Raw genomic sequence first — 5,292 nt, 5'->3', positions numbered from 1 at the left:
TATGTCTCTTTTTAACTTTTAACGTTTCTTTCTTCTACGTTTTTCTTTTAATCTAGTTTATTTGTACATAACTTTCTACTCTAAAGTCTTTATCTATATTAAGAGTTAAGCCTAACACCCACACCGTTTTTCATCCTATAACATTAACCTATCTTTAAGCTCGTTCTTTAGAGTTTTCTACATTTTATTTATATTTTCTCTTGGATTTTCCTGTTTTGGGTTCTTTGGTCTACTTATTCACTCAGGAATTGTGCCCTTTCTGCCCGTTACAGAGATGAGTAATGGTATTATGTTTAGACTTAAGGGGTTGGCCATTTAGTGCCGTTAGTCTATTTCCTTAATTCCCCTTTTTATCTATTTTCCTTTTTTTTGTATATTTATTTTATCTCTCTTCGTTACATTCAAGTCCCCTCAGCTCATCGGTGGTGTTTGAAGGCTTAAATGCTTGAAATCGAGGTTTGATACCCGAGCTGGTTCACTTTTTGTGAATTTAATTCTCCTAATTTTATTAGGACGCGTTCTTGTTAAGTCAGAAACGAATTTGAAGCCAGTATAGAAAGGTATGTTACCGATGTATCGTTAGATTCTATATACATGTATAGGGTTATTATTCATTGTTTAACTAACGCGTTGTTTACAGAGTCGGCCCCTTACAAGGCTATCTCACAAACCATAGATTCTTGAAATAAATATACATATTGCAAATGCTTTCAGGATAATTTGAACTGAAATCACGCCTCAAAGCTTATTTCAACTTTATGTAATGTTCGGTGGAATTTTAAAAAAAATCGTTATTTTACTACAGGAACATGCTAATTCTTTGTTAACTAACTACATTCACTACTCTATCTAAATATAATACATACATTATGATAATTTACTTCACAATTTTAGATAATATAAAGAATATATTAAATAGGCAAAGAGAAGAGGCGAGTCTCAAGGTATAGATTTTAATTGATCTATGAACAAAAAAATCTCGAGTATTCCTATCCAGTGATAATCATATTTTCTTCCATCTAATTTTTGACCAACTTATTCTTAACATTAATTTCTGCTGGTTTGAACCAAAAAAGCTTGCATGATAAGAAAAGACTTTTTTTTTTTTTTATAATCAGGTAAAGCTTGTATAAAATCATAATTTCCTGTACTGGTTGGATCTGCAGATGCCATTGGAATTATAATCGAAAACATCGCTTACAGTGATGTTATCTGATTGGTGATAGTGATGTGTACTTGCCATAGGTTTATATTACCTGACTATATCTGAGGGTCGCGGGTTCTAATCCCCGTCTCATCAAGCATGCTCGCCCTTTAAGCCGTGGAGGCGTTATAATGTGACGGTCAATCCAACTACTTGTTAGTAAAAGAGTAGCTCAAGATTTAGCGGTGGGTGGTGATGACTAGCTGCCTTACACTGCTAAATTAGGGACGGCTAGCCCAGATAGCCCTCGTGTGGCTTTGCGCGAAATTCAAAAACAAAACAAACAAACAATACATTTAAGCTTAACTCAAATTTCCTAAGCTGGTTAGAAGTTTTAAGGTTCTAGTGAGATTATAGCCGAAAACATCGCCAACAGTTATGTTATCGAACTAATGATACAATCTACCTATGTAGTCAAATGTAGAGGACACAGTGAACTACCTATCAAAAACATGTATAATTATTTATGCATAATATTTATGTACAGATTAGGCCTAATCTACACCTTCTCCAACGAAGAAAAACAATTCTATAAGAACACAACAAACATATATTCATAATTAAGCAGTATTTACATAATCCTTGAGTGAGCGAACATTACAAGCATTCAAATTCTCCAGGTTTTATATCTTAAATATTATCTTATGAAACACAACAGATTTAACATCCTTACAAGGGGCTTGCTATGACTCACCCTGTATGTCGTGTACGCCTCAGGCGCGTAGCTAGAAGTGTGGAGGAAACTTTTACAAAACAAAATGTGGGCCTTTTCTTCAACACAGATAACATAAGCCTGAGAATCTAAACTTCACAACGGGGTTTGGGCTTAAATAATGCATTTTCTATAATTCAACTAAGCAGGTTTCGATAGTAATATTTATTTATTTGCTGTCACGTAAGGATTTTTTTTTACAGTCGTGAAGAAAAAATACTTTATATTTATCGCAAATATAATATGTTGGAGTTATTTATACAATCTCTTGTTGCCATAGCGACGAATAAATAATATTTAAAATATTAAATAATGTTATAGTGCACGCACCAACAAATACTATCCAGAAATGATACGCCATGCGGACTGTTAACTGTTTATATACTAGCGGTGTGTTTCTCATGGGTTCTTGAATAATTGGTGAGATTTACGTCGCGAGTGATCCAAAGAAATCTGTTGTCAGTGGCTGTCAACATTTTAAGCATAACAAAATATGACCCGATTTCAATGAAAATGATTCACTTATGTAAAAGAACATGTGACGTGATGGAGAAAAATTGATGTTATTTCGGATTCTGCATACAGGAATTACTGTAGAACATGTAAAAATCTCAACACTATAAAACCATCGCAAGTCTATGTGATTTAAGGGACTTACATGAAAGCCAAGTGTTTATGAAAAAATTAAAAGATGGTGAAATGTTTAGACTTTTTAGAATATTGGGGTGGTCGTTTTATCCTCCTCTTCCGCCTATGCCCTGACCAGTAAATGTGTATTTACCACTATATCTCTCATTTAATTACACCACTGAAATAAAATATAATATCAATAATAATTTACAGTTCCAGGTTTCCGGTGACTCAGTCAGTGTTACTAACGAAACTCTTAAGACAACGTCAGCGGATGATTTGGGAATATATATTAATATGTTGGTATCAGCAGTCCGGTGGCCTCATGGATAAACAGGTTAAGTCAGAAGTCCATTCCTTATGGGTAAGTCAGAGCAGGATGGTTTACAGCAAATATGATAATACGGCTGAGTGTTTTCTCTCAAGAATCTCGATGAGATATTTCATCATTTATGAAGGAAATTTAATAAGTTTTTTAAAATTTCCTTCGTGCTATCGTTGCTTTTCTTATAGGGGCGCTCACCGTCTACACAATTGCAAACGTATTCAAAAATTAACGAATTAATGTACTTGAACTTAATTAATTTGATACAACAAACACAGTAGAGTTGAATTATACACGGAGACATTTCGCTGTTTACAAATACGTCTTTTTTTGCGAAATTTCGGTTGTCGTATCATATCCTTAATTGTTCAATAATGTCCTATATAATTCTACATATTAACTTACTTTACGAGGCTTAAGGAATAAACACTATTTATATATACCATTTATTAAACGACCATTGTTATCGAGTGAAAACCTTTTTTTTTTAAGCTGCTGGAGGTGATTATAATAAATTTACTTATCGTCAGGCATTTGTACATGTTTGACGCGTCGCTGACAACGCATTAAAGATAAATAGGAAGTATAGTTTAGTGAAATGAATTGTTTGTTGACAAAGAAATGTTCATCTTTAAGCCTTTGTTAACACAACTTCTTTAAACCGACAGATTCGTAACCATAGTTATCTGGCCTCGGACATAATCGTCGAAGGAGCTGCTCTGCAAAGAACACGAAGACAAACCAATCAGTAAGTTCATAACCTTCTGTTACCTATGTCATTAGCAGCTCTGCTTAGTGTCTTATTAGATATATAGTTACTTTGTTTAGTAGGTATGTACTGCCGTTTAGTGTATTGTTAGATATATAGTTACTTTGTAATAAATAAACACTACCGTTTAGCGTCTTATTATGTTGTTTCGTTTTTATTCGTTTTTCAATTTCGCGCAATGTTACTCGAAAGCTATCTGCGCTAGCCGTCCCTAATTTAGCAGTGTAAGACTAGAGGGAAGGCAGCTAGTCATCACCACCCACCGCCAACTCTTGGACTACTATTTTACCAACGAATAGTGGAATTGACCGTCACATTATAACGCCCCCATGGTTGGGAGGGCGAGCATGTTTGGTGCGACCTGGATTCGAACCCGCAACTCTCGGATTACGAGTCGAACGCCTTAACACGCTTGGCCTTCCGGGCCCGTCTTATTAGGTACGTAGTTATTTTGTTTAGTAGGTACATACTGCCATTTAGTGTCTTATTAGGTATGTTGCTTAGTAAGTATTTATTACTTTGTTCAATAGTCACTTATAATTTTGTATAGTAGGTATTGCCGTTCAGTATCTTTACTAAATATGTTTTGTTTAGAAGGTATCTGTCGTCACACTGTTCTAACAGAAGTCGTTATTTGTGTACAAACTGTCGTTAACTTCATACATGTATCATTATTTTGTTTATTTGGCCTCCATTAATTAATCACGACAGATGTTAATTTGTTTAATGTGTACATCCTGTCGTATGTGTGCTCTGTATATACATGTTGCTTTTGTTATATTAACAAAGTCGTATTAAAGTGTCTCAGGCTTGGATGCAACCTTCATTCTTGAATGATTGGGAAAATTATCAATGAACACGAGATTGGGAGTAAATCAAAATGTATTGAATAGATGGAAATTAGTCTTTAGTGTATAAAACGAAATTTAAAAATTAAATTTGTTTTAATTTTAAAATTCCCCTAAGATGCGCCTGTCAAACTGTTGTGTTCCAGGTGCAAGCCGTTAAGTCTAATGCTCCTGTACGTTATATATATAATAGCAGGCATAAACTACAAACTTTTGTGTATAACCTTGCTGTTTGTTTTCAAAACATGGCAACATTAGATAGCTTTCCTTAGGTAAAGGTGTATATTTGATTTACATTCTTGACTTACTGAAACTTATGCATCTTGTGTTCAACATAATTTATACGTAGAAGCATCTCGAATACACCATCGTTCCAAACTCCTTACAAGATACTAGTCTGTGTAGAGAGTGCGGGAAGACGGTGACAGAGGTCTCAGTCTATGAACCTTTAAGAATAATCCTGTATGTTAAAGATGCTAATGTAAGTAGTTCTTAAAGTTTGTTTACAAACCGCTATCTTTTTTGACACTCAGCATATAGAACTGACTTTTAGACGAACTTGTTTACTTGCAAAGTAAAACAAAACGCAAAACTAAGGGTTATTACTAGTCTCTACACACCCCCTAGTGGTACAGCAGTTATTTATGTCTTTGGATTTACAACACAATAAACCGGGTTTCTTCTCGCTGGTGGGCAGAGCACAGATAACCCATTGTGTAGCTTTGTGCTTAATAACAAACAAACTAGTTGCAACCTTTACTTTTATTATTCCCCCCCCCCTGTGATATCTATATGTTATTAAGG

General features: G+C 34.5%; 1 long non-coding RNA gene across 1 annotated transcript; it reads left to right on the top strand.

Annotated features, from left to right (window-relative positions):
- Positions 1-2,866: 2,866 nt before the first annotated feature.
- Positions 2,867-4,863, top strand: LOC143258258 (uncharacterized). Its single transcript, XR_013032236.1, has 3 exons — positions 2,867-2,910; positions 3,540-3,619; positions 4,838-4,863. It is a non-coding gene; the product is annotated as an uncharacterized LOC143258258 (long non-coding RNA).
- Positions 4,864-5,292: the final 429 nt, after the last annotated feature.

Source organism: Tachypleus tridentatus, chromosome 7, assembly GCF_004210375.1.
Source record: "Tachypleus tridentatus isolate NWPU-2018 chromosome 7, ASM421037v1, whole genome shotgun sequence".
Lineage (NCBI taxonomy): Eukaryota > Metazoa > Arthropoda > Merostomata > Xiphosura > Limulidae > Tachypleus > Tachypleus tridentatus.
Note: the sequence above shows the minus strand (reverse complement) of the source record. Positions and strands in the feature narration are given on the sequence as shown.